Genomic DNA, 17,516 nt, shown 5'->3' on the forward strand with positions numbered 1-17,516 from the left:
CAGTCAACAGCTTGTCTATTTACTGATAGATTCTTTTTTTTACTGATGGGGCACCTCTTATCATTGCAAAGAGCAAATCAAACATAAGGATGCTGGAGATGGAGTGATTGTCAGTTGAAAGATGAGGAATAATTCGTGGAATGAACTAAGTTTGATTACTTAAGGAGTGGTTCATGACAGGTATTTACTGATATAGGATTTGAAGATGATGTTGCAATCTGTAGGGAAGCAGTTCCGTGGTAATGTGTTCCTGGAATCCCTTGCAAAGATGCTTTGTCAATGAAAATTCCACCTGACATATGCACATGGAGGAAGAAAGCAAAGTCTTTTTCTGTTGTGGCAAGAAGATGAGTTCTTTCAGCAAATGTCTTAGAAAGATGAAGCTCAGTCGAGCACTTTCTGTGGAAAAAAACAATAGAATAGAGACAAACAATAACGTTTATTTTGAGGGAAATGGGTTGGTGATCACTCCACACTAAATTTCAAAGTCAATTTTAGCACCTCCCCATATGTGGCAGCAGTACTCCATTTTAGGATTGCACCTTATCTACTAAAATTCAATGTCAAAAATTATGTATAAAAATTTTACAGTTTTTAATGGCATAAAATCTCCAGAAGCCAATTATTGGCATCAAAATTTCATAAATATCATCCTGGTGAAGATTTTGCCATTGTGTACGGTCAATAAAGCGTTTTTGAAGATCAGTGATCTTGATGCTCCTACAAAGGTGTAGAACTTTGACGGTACTTATCTACTCTCTTAATACTAAGCTCACTCAATCATCGTCTCCTTCTGCTATGAATAATAAAATTATATTTCCATCTCATATTTCTTTTCTGACGGCAAAGAGCAGATGAATTTTGAAGTCAGAGAAATTCTGGTTAAACTAGCGATTTGAACAACAGCATCAATATTATTATCAGCCACTGAAGTCAAACTCAGAACTTTAGGCTGTTTTGAAATTTACTCCTTCCTCACAAAATCAGCAAGCTTTCTGATCGGATCATGATTCTATTCTTCCTCACATACATTGCCGACATATTCCAATATGGCGCTTTTAATCACCATATATATATATATATATATATATATATATATATATATATATATATATATATATATATATATATATATATATATATATACATTACCATGTTGATGATTGATTTCATAATGAAAAGCAGATATTTATGTCAAGCAAAAGTTGCTGATCCTTGAAGCTATTTATCTCCGTTCTACTGTGAGATGATGTGACACAAGAGTCGTAAAGTAGAATTTTAAAAGCCAGTGCTCTAGAGAAAGAGGAGTAATTGTTGTGGTCTGAATGTTGAAAGGAATAACGAGAAGACATGGAAACAGTGAAATAAATAATATATTAACAGAAATACAGACAAGTATGTTAGTTGAGTGGGAACTCCGCTCAACTGAAGAACAAGTAATGTTACGACTCTCATCCTCTGAGTCTTGGGTTCAGACTAACTGGAAAGCAGAACCTGCTTACCGGAAATGATGTCAGCAATAGTTCATCATCAGAATCTGTTGGAGTATCACCCCAACAATAACCTAATAACCTAACCTCTTTTCAAAGGAAAAAAGCAAAGCCTAGAGGTGGGTCTCCTAGAACTGTAAAGAACCATAGACATACCTCAGTCAACAGGGAACAAATCATCTCTAAAATGGCTTAAACTCTGTTGGCTTTAGTGCCAAAGGAAAAAAATGACTGATGGCTAAGAAGTCATCTCTGCTGACCATTAAAGATCATGCTTTGGAAAAGCCATAGTACTTTATTGTCATGGATTTTGAAGTATTTCTCAAATCCAGAAATGATACATTGACTCCTTGTTGTAACCAATCTCTAAGTTTTTGTGTACACATATCTTTGTATTTGTAGTTAATACCTCTACAAATTTGTTAAGCTCAAAATATTTGAGCATTAGATGAACTTTGTACTCTTGTACAACTGCCATCAGTGAATACGATCTTTGAGTTATTCCTTGGATTATGGCAACAATGCTGTCATAGCAAGATTCTTTCTCGTACACATTTCAGGCATGATCTTACATTCTGTACTCTTGTATAGTATTCTTCAGCTCAATGACTGTTTGATTATTCACCCATTTCTACACTGCATCTCATGCTTTCTAGCTCCAACTGAACATCATGTTGAAGTTGAGCTTATTGATTGAAATGGCTGTGCAACTGTTTAGATTTCCAAAGTTCAATTCAACTGATTTGATTTAGGTGTACAACTCCAAGCTTTTTGATAGGCTGTCAGTGGTCACACATCCTTCTACATCCAAAAAGCTCCCCAACATCCATTAGCATCTGGAACTCACCAGAGCTATTCATTTTTATCCATTAACATACACATTTCTGACAAACGGATTTGAGATTCTTGATTTGCTTGGAAAAAAACTGATGCTTATGTCCCTTATGAGTTTCCCTGGCACTTTGATATGTGTCCAATTCTATTGTATCAAATGGACCGTGTTTTTTTGTTTTTTGTTTTTTTTGTGTAGTAGAAATTTTATACTCAATTTCCTGACCCCTCTGGGTGTTCTTGCATATAGTCTCTGGCCATATAGTTATGGCAAAAACACTTGTAACAGATGATTCTCCTGTAAAAAGCACTTTTACATCTTTTCTTTTTTTACAAAGAAGGCACCACTTATCAAGGCCTAAAAGTCATTTGAGGATAAGAGTTAATGAAAGCAAGGTGGTCAGTGAGACAACAGTAGAATGATTAGTAGCATTTGATTATTTAAGAGGACAGCTCAACAAGAACTTGTTCAAATTGGTCTTGAAAACGACTATGTTGTTGCCAGCTGGAAAGCGGACCCATTGTATATAGTTCGGCTGAATGAGGAAGTATAGCAATTGATTCATTGTACCCTTTATCATCAGTTACAATTGCCTGTTGCCGAGTTAGACGTTGCTCTACAGTCATGGTGTCCATCTGGATCGTGTCCATCTGGATCGTGTCCATCTGAATCGTGTTCAGAGAAACTGTCTAATGCGTTACACACACCATCCATCACTTTGGCATCGATTCTCCAACTAGACAGCTCATGGATCTTGGACATGCAAAACTGTCACATAATAAATTCCTCCAATGCTTTTATCATAGCCTTGCCGACGCCCTGGGAAAACAATGCTGAGATCTACTCAACCAGAATAATGGCGCCCAGCACGTGTTTGCTCCCCAAACATAAAACCCAGTTGCCGCGTGCGGTTGTGTAAAGATCGTTTCAGCTACGTACACATTCACCTTTCTACACCCACACAAATTCTGCGGGCCTAAAAACTAAGATTTTGTCGTTTAGCCCGGACTTATTCATAAGCACCCCACATGACACAAGCCTTGACTTTTCGTCCAATCATTGTTCGAAAGTAAATGCATTTTTGTAAATTTTTTTTTTTTTTTATGGTCTCCAGGAGCTGGTCAAGATCTTTAAAAACTCATCACGTACCAAAAAGAGTCAGTCGAGCCCTGCCAGCATGCTGTAAACAACAGCACACCGATTCCATCCACGGACATTAAACATGTGCACACCGATTATTTAATTCTCCATGTAGAAATGGACTTTTTACCCTATCCTTATTTTTTGCTGAAGTAAGCAATTGAATTATATGTTTTAGTTATTTTCAACCTACAATTTTAACCTTTCCTACTTCAGTTCAGTCACAGAAAGAGACTCACAATTAAGAGGAAACTTTCTGGTTTTTCTTTACCATTTATTTTTTCAATGACGAGGAAATAAATTTTGTATAAAATTTATTTCCTCTGCCTCGGTCATATTTGTTTTGGTTGTACAACTCCATTTTACATATTTTTGTATTTTTATTTTTTAGTTTGCAGGGCTAACATCGATACCAACAGTTCCGCAAAACACTAAAGGCATCCATTGTGTACACTGTCATCTGTTCCCAGTTTTCTCTCTGCTCTTCACTTAGCTGCCTGTACACAGTAAAATTTGTGATTGTAGTTACATAACACACTAGATTTTGTTCATGGTGATGAAGCATCGTCAATCACATGGCATGTTAGTGGTAATGTTTGGGATTAACAAGACTTAAAAGCCATTTTTGTTCACGATGTGCTAAAATAGTTTGTAAAATTGAAAGAAAAACTAGCAATAAACACGGATGCCGGCACAACATTTTCCATGGAACACATTCGCAACTGAAGACCAACTCTTTTTATGACTCCTCTTTGGACATCAGTCTCACCTGAAAAGTTGGCTTTATACGTCCATATTAGGCTCGCTTTAGCTAGTAACACATGTGCTGTGTCATTGCAATTTAGTAACTTACACGTCGTTGTGGTTCAACCAGCAAAACATATAAGTTATTAATTTTTTTGCTGCACTCAGATCTTTACCACACTTAAAACTTTATTTACTAATGAGTAACCACTAATCAAGGATGACAGCCACTTGGAGATAAGGTTTAATGAGATGGGTAGATTCACATTTTGAAAAATGATGAATATTAGGAGAGGATTGAAAATAATGAAAGAAAGAAAACTCTATAACTTATGACGACGGTTTATGCAAAGTGTTTGTTGACATTTATATTTGGAGATGACCATGTTGTATCAGTCAGGAAAGCATTGTCATTAGATTTGAAGATGACCATGCTGTAACCGACATTCACATTGGATTTGAACATAACATGTATGGTTATACTTTGCCCGATCCACGTTGTCTAACACATGCTAGCATGTAAAACAGACGTTAAACTGATGATGATGATGATGATGATGATGATGATGATGACGACGACGACGACGACGACAACGACAATGACGGTGGTGGCGGTGACGCCATCAAAATGACCTTGTGTCATATCCTTTGTTGGTAAATACGAACAGTTACCAGTTTTCACTAGCTACCTTGAATTAAGTTGTGAAATTGATCCAAGAAAAATATGACTTAAATATGTAATAGAAACTAAGAAGGGGGGGGTCAATGATCGAAAATAATCGTTAACTTCTTAGCTTTTTTTTTTTTTTTTTTTTGATTGAGAACATAAATGTAAACACTTCTTCCCCCTTTCTGTTTAAATACAACTCATGTACAGTGAAAACAGCTGTTTGTTTTTGGAACTAACTACGACTACTGCTGCTGCTGCTACTTAGCCGAAACAACAAACGGATGCTTCTTTACAATAACCCCGCCACAAAAACAAAAGGAAAATGGTTTTATCATAACTTAAATACATTTAGATTTTATTGTAGATACTTCAAATGTCATAAACTCTTGAGGTGTAAGTGACAATAAACAAGTAGATTTTTTTTTTAATTTTAAGGTTGAATTAATAAGATGACATGTATGTATGTTGTTAAAACTATGGCAGCACAAAACGTTCACTATTTTTACGTTATCGGTGCTTCTTCGCGCACATAAACATAAAATGTAATGATGAGCGTTTTGAGCTGCCATAGTTTTAACACAAACATAAACAACATAACGAGAAGCGTAGTGATTGTTTGTTAAAGTCACTTTAATAAAGTGAAAATGAATAATAAAAAAATGCTTTGTTTCTTATCGAAATGCACAGAGATTCAAAGAATTTAGACAAAAGCGCAGAATTTATGATTATATAAAAAAAAACTGGAATATTTAGAAAATAATAAAACGCTTTTTTCATGTTGGAGTTTGAGTTATTGTAAAGAATAATTGGGAGTATGTTTTAAGAAGGGGACGGTAATTTTTTAAGCACGTTATTGATTTTTTTTTTTTTTTTAATTATTTAAAAAAATATATATTTACCTTGCAACAATCTTCCTGAAGTAGAACAAGAAGATGGACGTAATATTATTGTGACGTTGTTATTACGTCTTTTTTAACGATACAATAAAATGCATTATCGTATTTAATTTCATTAGCTTTTAGTGCGTACTATTCAGCCGACAGGATATGAAAATTGTCTTAATTTATTAATAATAAATCTAAAACGTGTTATCATTTTATCCATCAAAAAAGAAAAGATTTAAACAAATCACAACGTTCTTATTTACACTCACGAAAACTATTCTAAAATGATCCCCCACTTTGTGAGACACGCACTAACATAACCAGCTGTTAGATGGAAAAATAGAAATATTAAAGATCAGTTTAAATAAAAATTGTTCCGGGAAATAAAAAAAATTAAGTACTTACCTTTGAGGCCGAGATTTATAAACTGGTAGTTTTATAAAGTTAAAAGTATAATTGTCTTCTTCAGAAGTAAGTTTGTTTATTGTTTTTTTTTTATTTCTCGACGCGTGAATAAAAATGTAAACATGGGCGAAAAACAAGCAGAACAAAGAGACTCACATGTCAATGAACTTCGCGAATGTCGTCTGCAGTAATAGATATTTTTAGCTTTTTTTTTGTTGTTGTTTTTTAATTAAAATCCGATTTAAGATTTAAACTATGAATTTGACGGATTTTTTTTAATCGGAGATATTTAAAATAGATAAATAAACATACATTTTATTATTTTTCTTTTTTTAATGCAGTTTTGTGGTTCATTCATTTTCTTCAATATTTTATTTTTTTCTAATAAAAATAAATAACACAACTTAAGTCGTTTTTAAAATGGCTGACATATGTTTACGAAATTTGAAAGTAATTTTGAACTTTTAACCTGACGAAGACAACAATTCCGCTTAAAGTGCCAAAAGTGGCCAAGTAACAAAATTTTACAATTTTTTAAAATGATTCCGTTAGAGTTTGCTTAACAAAAATAAAATAAGAGTTCAACAAAGGATTTTATTATTCTTTTTTTATGAAGTCACTGTTTGCATAAAAATGTAATAATGTTGCATTTATTAAACTGTATTTTGGGGGAAGTGTCTTATTTATTTATTGGGGGCGGGGGTAAAATACAGGATTTAAATCTTATACTCTCTTCAAACGTTAATTTAAACCAAAAACTGTTCGTCAGGCCTCAAAATAATTAACAAATTTTAAGAAAACTGATTTACTATTTCGAAAATAGAATGTAATTTTGAAGCCTTTAAATTGACGACCAATAGAAAAGGAATTTATGGCTGGAATTAGTGTAAAAACTGCATCCAATCCTTATGGGTTCGTTTGTAGTAAACCAAAGGGGGGCATTAATTAATTGGGAGCAAGATGAGCAGTGAATATTGCATTTTGTGTATCGATTGTTGGTTGGAACAAAAGCCAAATAGGCAGTTTATTTCCACCAATCATAGTGTAAAAGGTATTCACTGCTGAAATCTTGTATAGTGTATAAAAATCCAAACACGAATGATAATCCAATATATATTATTTGACTAACTCTTGGCTTCCGTTTAATCTTAAGAGACAATGAATACCTCCTGTAAGGGTGGCTGTGCCGTGTGCATGTAATTGTGAAGCAAAGGTTACACAGCCGCCCCCCAAACTACACCTCTCTTGAATCCAATGGCAAATTCAGGATGACTGAGATAAACGGAGAACACATACAGCACCTGATTCCCACGATCACCCATTTAGTACTAACCAGGTTTTCAACCTCGTTTAACTTTGGTGATCGCACGGGAACCAGTAGTGAGTGTGCTAATGTGATTATGCCGTGTATTTATTTTGATTAACAGCTTGTGCCAAAAACACACAAACCACACATAAAAATCATATATATATATATATATATATATATATATATATATATATATATATATATATATATATATATATATATATATATATATATAAAGAAATGACATTTTTCATACAAAACTGGTTCCCAGAGATACATTTACAAAAAAAAAAAAAACTAATAATAATAATAAAATAATGGTCATATAACCCTGTTTTTATTTTTATTTTTTTTTTATGAAGTCATGTCCACATATTAAAATCACCTGGAAAGTTCAAAATCACTTTTCACACTCAAAGTTCAAATTATTGCTTTCAAGTTGATGATTAAGCATTTAAGAACCAGGATTTTCAGCATTAAGCAGTTGGACCAAAAAGCAGTACAGACAGAGCACTTGTAACTTTTTTCACTCAAAATTTTTTTGGATATGAAAACTCAACTTTTTAAATGAACAATTACATATAAAATAACTTTCAATTAATTGTAAATTTGTGCACCTACACCCCGATCCAGAATTATATGCAAATCGACATTTTTGTTCTAACTCGCGATAGTCTTCAATGAAAATTCCTGAAAATTCGCACGTTATACCAACACTAATGCATGTGCAGATATAAAATTTTAAGCTGATCTGCGCAATAGCAAGCAAACGGCAGCCATTTTGGTGACTTGCAGTTTTTTTTTTTCAACGTGCTAACTTTATATGCAAGATGGGACGTAAAGGTGCTTTAAGTCAAGCTGAGAAGTCTAAAATTGTTCAAAGGCTCCATAATAAGATTTGCACCTTAGAAATTGCCAAAGAATTACACCGTGATCATCGTACAATAAAAAAAATATTGTACTAACCCTCAACTTTGCAACGGACGTTCTGATAAAGGGAAAATTCGTAATAAATCATATCTGTCACGTCGAACCATGAGCAAGATCAAGAGAGAAATTCGCCGTAATCCACTTGAAACTAGCAAACAAGTTTTTGAAAAGGCTGGCGTTCCTGGTGTGCCCAAATGAACTCGTTGCCGTATCTTGAGGGCGATTGCAAAATTTGAAAAGCCAGAGGTCCGCTCTCAATTGATGGAAGAAAATATATAAATGTATAAATATATCGTGTTAGGTAAACGTGTTTTATCTCTTTTATTTCTTATTCATTTTTTCTAAATCTGTTTTTTACCCATTTTTCAATATTTTTATATTGATAGCATGAATTTTAGCATATTTTCTGCAACAAAAATCTACACTATGATCCATGCTATTACAAAGGAAAATGGTTGAATTGATGTCCAGAAATGTAATGAGGTCTCAAAAGTAAAGTGAAACATAATCAGAGGAAAATTGTTTTTATATGTGAAAAGTTGATGGGGCATTATATCCTAGCAAGATGGCTGAAAAGTGTGTGTGTAGCTGTGTGAAGAGGAGAACCGAAGGTGTTGAGAGAACAAAACAGATAAAGAGACACCTGCACCTTAACTAACCGCAATTACGTCTATGTCCAGTCCACCTCCTCACTAAAACAAGGATTATCATTTCTCCACTCAAGCGTACCTTCCTTGTCATTATTAACATTTGTCACCGCAAATAACTTGTTGAAAAGCTATGAGGTAGACTTACCTCAATTTGTCATATTCCACGCTCAGGTGGAGAAACTAAATGAAAAGATGGGGAAAAAAAAATGCCAGAAAAGAAAAACGCAGAAGAAAACAAAGTTTGACTCATTACTTGTAGTGTTACATTCAATTGTCTGCTTTTCACAGTTTCACCTGATCTTTTTTTTTTTTTTTTACTAATAAGTCTCCACTTAGCAAGTTTAAAAACCATGCAAGGATAAGGGTTAACAAAATGGATGAATTGTTAGTTGAATGAGGAAGAATATTACAACACTGCATTAGTTACTGATATTTTCTCTACCATTCTTCCTCGAATTAGGACTATACCATAATCAACCACGTCTTTGACAGTATAGATGCAGTACTCTCCTTAGATACTAATGCCCAGGTACATGTATTTCAGGATTTGTATGTCCACTACAGTAGTTGACTCACCAACACTGATGGTTTCAGTTGACTATATCTATAAAATGTACTCCTGCATAAAAATTTGAGGTGTTATGGTCCAGTGGCCCATTTAGGATTTTGCCTCCTTCTGATGAGACGATAACCAAAATGTCCCTCCCGCATAATTGAATGATGATAAAATAATATACATAACATAACTGAAATTTGGTGAAAAGCACCAAATATGGTTAGATTGCAGAAAGGATTGCTACCTCAACTGTTCTACATCAACTAACCCCAAAACTCTCATCCATTTTTTCATAATTTTTTCTTTCTTTATTTTTCATAAAAAAAAAATTTGATTCTTTATTAAAAGTTCACTTGATAATAAGCCAATACAAGAGGTGGGTCTCTTCCTCTTCCCCCTCCTCCTCGTCCTCTCTCTCTCTCTCTCTCTTTAATTGAATACCTTCATGTAGGTATAGTGTTACATACGGACCAGGCAATATTTAAATGTAACAATAAAATGCAATACAATGCAAACACGGGTATGGGTGGGCATTTATGGATAGCAAACGCTTATCACAGGCAGACAACTCTTCTGCAGTAGGGGTATGTTCACGGGTCCCAGATTGGGTTCAAATTTCCTTTTTTATACAAAAAAGGTTTGAAACAAATAAAACAACAATTATTTTCTGTGAGACAGGCGGATACAAAATAAACACAAAAATCGAACACAATAAGATGTGCAAGAGATAACGGAACAAACACTTTCAAATCATATAAAACTAAATTTATTAATGATAAGGGGAAAGAAAGATTTAACAAAAACAAATATATTCAAAACTAATGGGATTGGGGAATATTTTAACATACTAACTGAAAGAGAATCCTATAACAGAAAGACAAAAGGTAAACGGCAGCAACCAGTCCACACGAGAAAAAGTCTGATCTCCAGCTCGACAGAGAAAGAAAGTAAAGTTGTTTTTTTTTCACTTACAGTTCAAGTCTTTTCTTTTAAACATGCCTGTCGGCATCCGTTTTGGGTTATCCAAAATAGTTTGATCGAGGGATTAATTCAGATATCTTTTCTTTTTTTTTTCCATCTTTGCCAACTTTGGAAATGTGACATCGCTTTGGTTGTCCAGAACACGTTTTATGCGGTCAAACTTTTTTTAACAACTCCTCGCACGAGGGAATTATTACATTTCCTTTCTTTCTTTTTCGCCCCTCGATTCTTAAAATAGAATTGACAAAATCATGTTCTGATTCCTTATTCTGCTTCTTGGCACAGCGTGGTCACTACGTGCGTTGACCAGAGACGACCTGTCGCTTGCCTTCATATTGGAGGAGGTGGGAGGTGTTTGGGGTTAACGTTGACCGAACGTTTTTCAACTCCCTCGGTCTCTGTTTCTCTTTTCCTTTTCTCTCTCTCTCTCTCCGTGGGGACAAAATCTGTAGTGGGTTTTTTCCTCTGCTTCCGAGATCGGATCGCAGTGTAGTAACTGTTCTGCCGTCACATGTAACTCTCTCAGTCCTCGGCCAAGGAAAGAGAATCTCTCCAGACTGATTTTAATATTAGGTTTTGGGTGATTCTCGTTCAGTCAAATGCCTTAATAAAGCTTGCTTTTCGGGCTGTTGGAAAACTGCTTCTGTTGTACCAGTATTCAAGAATTCTGTCGAAAGGACAGACCCATCAAATTATCGCCCCATTAGCCTCCTCCCACTTTTTGCCAAAATATTTGAGACCATAATTAACCATGCTCTAGTCCATCACCTTACAGATGACAAACTACTGACTGACAAACAATATGGATTTAGACAAGCCCGTTCCACAGCAGACATCCTAACTGTGATCTCTGAACGTATATACCATTCACCGGACAAAGCGGGGGAGGGCAAAGCGGTAGCTCTAGATATATCTAAGGCTTTTGACAGGGTATGGCATGAGGGTCTCCTCAGGAAAATCAGATCATACAGTATCACTGGTAGAATACTTAACATGATTAAATCCTTCTTAGATAAGAGAAAAATCCAGGTTGTCCTCGACGGTCGTACATCTAAACAATATGATATAAATGTGGGGGTGCCCCAGAGTTCTATCCTTGGACCTCTATTGTTCCTGATATTCATAAATGACCTCCCCGACAAAATTGCCTCTGAGATGGGTATATATGCTGATGACACTACACTCTATGGCAGGCACAACAGGAAGACGAATGGACACATTTCTAAAGAAATGGCAGAAACACTCGAGAAAGACCTCCAATCTGTAGTAGAATGAGGACAAAAGTGGTTGGTCGCGTTCAATGCTGCCAAGACTAAATTAGTTTCATTCAATAATTACAAGAAACCCTCTTTACCACCCATAGCAATGGCCAATGACTCTTTATCTGAGAGTCCATCTTTCAAACTCCTTGGCCTAACGTTCACAGGAAACATGAGTTGGAACAATTACATTGAAGGCATTGCCAGGGCCACTGCAAGAAAGGTGGGCTCTCTCTACCGTGCTAGAAAACTACTAACACCCGAAAGTATCCTGTACCTCTATAAAGCCACCATTCGCCCATGTATGGAGTATTGCTGCCACATCTGGGCTGGTGCATCTGCTACTAGTCTCTCACTCCTTGACAAGGTTCAAAAGAGAGTCGCAAACCTGATAGGCCCTGAACTGGCATCTAAGCTTCAGCCTCTGTCCCATCGACGAAATGTTGCACCCCTCTGCCTTTCTACAAGTATTTTAGTGGTGAATGCTCTGACGAACTGCAATCACTTGTGCCCCCACGACGTGAGCACCCTCGACAAACCCGACAGGCTGCTAAATCCCACCCCCACACTGTAGAGATCCCTAGATGTAAAAGATCTTTTTACTCCAATAGTTTCTTCCCCAGAACCGCTAGACTCCGGAATTCCATTCCAGGTCTCTGCTTCCCCAACAGTACTGACGTGCAGAAGTTCAAGTGTAACGTGAACCGACATCTTGCTGCTCAAATCCCTACATAGTACCCCAGTAGTTGTTGCCCCTGATAGTAGCCCCCTACACCAAAGTGGCAATTTGCCTTGTTTGGGGTGAAAATGTAATAAAAAAAAAAAAAAAGATATCGTTATTGCAGTGACTTATCAAAATGAAACAAATAAAATTGAAGCATTGTCCCCCATACACCCTTTGATTGCTACAGGAATGTTAACACAATGCAATCATAAAAAATTAGAAATTAATTTCAGGATTCGCATATTGCTCTGTGCTTATAGATGACTGCCAAAAACCAAGTACATTTCTCTCCCTCACTCTCTCTCTCTCTATCACTCTCAAAAAATCTGTTAGAGATTTTTCATTAGTTACTCCCCAAATGATAAGTACAGATTTGCCCATATATTGAGACCCTACGTCAGTAAGTAGTAATTATGTTAACTATTGTGAATATTGGTGAGGGTCACATTGGTGCATGTTGGAATGATCTGGTTGCAAGGTGTTGTGATTGAAGCCAGGATCCAAATGTGCTAGAAATGCAGATGTCAAAATATAGGAGGTGATGACGTCACACCTTTGAGTAGAGTAACAAAAGAACTATTAAAAGTCAGTCCCTTATTGGATGTGTCCAACAATGTAGAGATAATCTAAGTGGTTGTTGCCTTAGAATTTTGCCCGCCTGTATCTTTCAGTGCCCATCCTTCAGACTAAGTTAAAAAAATTAAGTAAATAATTTACATATTCTCTCCCGAATGACCAAACTCTTTCTCTCACTCTCTCTCTCTCCCCCCTTTCTCTCTCTCTTTCTATATCTCTAAATAAAACCTTGATAATTCAGCAAGTTTTCATTGCATTTTCATGTACGAGTAGCTTTGTTCACCTAGCCAAACAGATTTTGTTGTCAACAACCACAAAAGGATCACGGCCAGTCATGAACAATGAAAGAAGAGACTATAAAAGAAAGACCAGCATATATAAACACTCTGCTCAATGTATGTATTTGTAGAGAAAATCGTAACTTACTCGCAAAAAGAATATATTATTGCAAGCAGCGATATTATTATTGAAAACAGGAGCTTACAGCAATTTGCTTTTTTGTTGTAACCCAAACCGGTGTATATGGTACATGGTACAATATTTTTTTTAACTACACACTAAAAAAAAAAAAAACATGGAAGACTTATCAAAAATGTTCATGCAATTTTTACAAGCACAGGCTGAGCGGGATGAACACAGACAAGCTACACAAAACGAGCTGTTGCAAACACAAATACAGGCACAGGCTGACCGCGAGGAAAAGAGAGAGGACAGATTATTGAAATGGCAGCAGGAACAAGAAGAAAAGCAGAAAATGGCGCAATTAAAGCAGAAAAAACTGCAATTGGAACAGGAAGAAAGGCATAAGAAACTACAATTGGAATATGAAGAAAGACAAGAGGAACGTTTTGCTAAAACACTGGAACTACTAAAGAGTAATCGAGAAAATGTCGATAGTGTTAATTTCTCCCATGCAACTATTTTTAATAGCATGGACACATTTCATTATGTGCCTGAGGAAGAGAAGAATTTTGAAGCATACTACACAAGATACGAGGATGTTTTTCAACTGGACTGTAAAAATTGGCCAAATAGTCAGAAAGTGAGCCTCTTACTCAGAAAATTGGGTACATCAGAACACAGCAAATTCGTAGATTACATATTACCTAAAAAAACTGCGGAATTAGAGTTCATGGAAGCTGTAAAATTACTAAAAGAATTATTTTATCCAAATATATCTCTTTTTCATAAAAGATGGCTGTGCATGAATCTAAGAAAGATGGACAACCAAGATTATTTGACATACGCATCAGTTGTCAATAAAAACTGCGATAATTTTAAGCTTGCAGAACTAACGGTAGAAGATTTTAAATGTCTAATCTTCGCTCAAGGGTTAGTTTCCACGAAAAATGCAGAAATACGCAGACGAGTGTTGTCTAAGCTGGAATCTGAGCAAGATTTAACCCTCCAGAAACTAGCAGAGGACTGTGAAAGGGCCATTACACTAAAAAAGGATTCAAAAAATATAGAAGAATCCGGAGTGGCATATGTAAGAAAAGTTAGAAAACCATACGCACCAACCAAGAACTTTACAAAGAAAAGCAATGGAACGGGATATTCCAAAGATAATAACCATAAATATAGTACAGAATATAACAAGCCTCTTCCTAGATATAACTGTAAGAGATGTGCAGAAAAGCATTGGGAATCAGATTGTCCTTATAAGAAGAAAAGATGTTTAGGGAAAAAAGGGAATTTCCCTAATAAAATAAAATAACACAATTCTATGAACAATGACAAACAACTTCTTCAACTTAACAAGGGAAAGGTTTATTTGCAAAGCGTACTGAAGGAAGAAAGTAGAGTCGGGTCTCCACTGCCTTACGAGGTAGTTACAACCCGCGGGCGCGGCTGTCGTCAATACCTTTAGTAGGAGCAGCGAAGAGAACAGGCGTCTAACCCCGACGAAGGCTGGTAGCGTAAGAGAGAGTTTTCTTCTGGGACCGGAAGCTGTCTGGTCCCTAGGGGTCAATTTGTATTCGTGCGCAAGTCCTCAGATTGGACAGTCTAGCGCCTCATCACTCACTCAGAGGAAGCGAATGCGCGAGAAGAAAAGGGGTCCATTTGTGTCTGCTACATAACCCCCTGCTTAGGCTGAAAGCCGACAGAGAGAAAGGTAGCAGAACAAATAGCAGAAAGAAAAATACAATAAGAAATGTCCGTCTCTTTAGGTTATTTTCTTGCAGAAAAAAATGTTCTTACTTTTCTGTGAAAAGTTGGAATATTTGCACAAAACGTTCTGTTCTAAAAAGGAGAGAAGAAAAAATGTTCTTTTTCAACAGAAATACACTGTTTTGCAAAGTCTCTTCGGCCAATGTACCCGTCGACCACTACGTGTAGTGGTCACATAATTGTTCTCACGTGGAACATTTACCTCAGGTGTATGATTATGCTGTGTGTATGTTGGGGGAATGTGTGGCTCAGGTGTTAATGTGTCCAGAAAGGCTCTTTTTACCCTATCTACCGATACTGTCTCTTTTTTACCACTAATGTCTAGGATAAAAGTTTTATCAGTGCGTGAAAGCACGCGATAAGGGCCAGTGTAAGGTGGAGTTAGGGGGGCTTTTACTGCGTCCTTTCTAAGGAACACGTGAGTCCATGTCGCTATGTCCTTCGGAACCAAAGATTTAATGGTCTGTTCCCTAGGGTGCATCGGCGGTAGCTTACTGAGATAAGCTCGTAGTCTGTTGACATATAGAGCTGTGTCAGTTGATATATCCTCTATCGGGGTCAGCATCTGACCTGGCAACGATAGAGGTGCTCCATAGACCAGTTCGGCTGCGGAATATCCCAGGTCCTCCTTGATTGATGCCCGACAGCCAAGAAGGATGACCGGTATGTACTCGCTCCATCGCTGTTGATCAGGGTAAGCGCGTAATGCAGCTTTCAATTGGCGATGGAAGCGTTCTATCATCCCATTTGAAGCAGGGTGATAGCTTGTTGTCCGAATGCGAGTGATCCCGAGGATCTTGGACAGTTCCCGGAATAGGTGGGATTCGAATTGTGCACCACGATCAGTGGTGATTGTAGTGGGAACTCCGTAGCGCGATATCCAGCCTGATATAAGGGCTCGCGCTACAGATTCAGCCGAAATGTCACTAAGTGGGATGGCTTCTGGCCACCGTGTGAAACGGTCTATGCAGGTCAGGAGATAAGTGAATCCCTGACTGACCGGCCATGGTCCAACCAAGTCAATGTGAACATGGCTAAACCGAGCGTCTGGGGTGCTGAATGTTCCAAGGGGTGCGCGGATATGCTCGTGCACCTTTGACTTTTGGCAGGATACACAGGAACGTGACCAAGCAATGATGTCACGCCTCATGTTAGGCCAGAAAAATCTAGCTGTAATCAGCTTTACTGTGGCTTTGCGTCCGGGGTGTGCCAGGTTGTGTAGAGTGTCGAAAACAACTCTACGGTGGGTCGTTGGAACGAATGGTCGAGGTGAATCCGTTGAGGTGTCACAGATGATCTGCGTGTCAGAAGTAGGCACGGGCAGATATGCGAATTTGCAAGTCCCGAATTCAGGTGACGATGGATCCAACGTGTCCAGACTTGGCTGGTCCAAGGCCATCTGTTGCAAATCGATATCCGATGGTGAGGACAGAGAATTGATGGGCAGGCGAGACAATGCGTCTGCTGCTGCGTTCTGCTCACCCGCGATATGTCGGATATCACTAGTAAACTGCGAAACAAAGTCCAAATGACGTGTTTCACGGGGAGAATATTTGTCCGGCTTAGCACGCAGTGCGTATGTAAGCGGACGGTGATCGGTGTAGATCACAAATTGTCGGCCCTCGAGTGAATGTTGGAAGTGTTTCACTGCGAGGTACATTGCCAGTAGTTCGCGGCCAAACGTGCTGTAACGTTGTTCGGCCGGTTTCAGCTGTCGCGAAAAGTATGCTAGAGGTTGTAACTGTTGTTGGTGCTGCTGTTGCAGCACTGCACCTACAGCTGTGCCCGATGCATCAACGACCAGTGAAAACTGGGCATCGGGTACAGGATGTGCCAGCAAAGATGTCGTCGCTAGTTTATTTTTCACTTCCGCAAATGCTTTAAGTTGGATCTCATTAAGTGAGATCTGCTCGTTTTTCTTCTTCCTGTTACGTAACAGGTCGGAAAGAGGAGCTAAGAGATCCGCACAGTGTGGGATAAAGCGTCTGTAGTAATTCAACAGACCAAGGAAGTGCCTAAGTTGGCGAAGTGAAGTGGGCGGTTGAAGGTCTTGTAGAGCCTTCACCTTTTCCGGCAACGGAGATATACCGTCTGGGCTGATAATGTGGCCCAGGAAAACTAGTGACGTAACACCGAAAACGCATTTACCAGGGTTAATCCTCACTTGGTATTGCTGAAACCGTTCAAAAAGTAG

General features: G+C 37.5%; 1 protein-coding gene across 7 annotated transcripts in view; it reads right to left on the bottom strand.

The window, feature by feature from the left end:
* The window catches only part of LOC145277799 (adiponectin receptor protein 1-like), a 315,074-nt gene extending 307,579 nt beyond the window's left edge, over positions 1 to 7,495 (bottom strand). Inside the window, exon 1 of one of the 7 annotated variants that reach the window (XM_080129628.1) lies at positions 6,166 to 7,495. The gene's annotated coding sequence lies outside the window, so the exon portion shown is untranslated. Of the gene's footprint in view, positions 1 to 5,775; positions 6,047 to 6,165 lie in introns of those variants that run through there. The other 6 variants (XM_080129639.1, XM_080129646.1, XM_080129650.1 and 3 more) reach the window with 6 other exon arrangements.
* Between the last annotated feature and the right edge of the window lie 10,021 nt (positions 7,496 to 17,516).

The sequence above is a fragment of the Euprymna scolopes genome, chromosome 6 (genome assembly GCF_053919585.1).
Source record: "Euprymna scolopes isolate OS-2025 chromosome 6, ASM5391958v1, whole genome shotgun sequence".
NCBI classification, from domain to species: Eukaryota; Metazoa; Mollusca; class Cephalopoda; order Sepiida; family Sepiolidae; genus Euprymna; species Euprymna scolopes.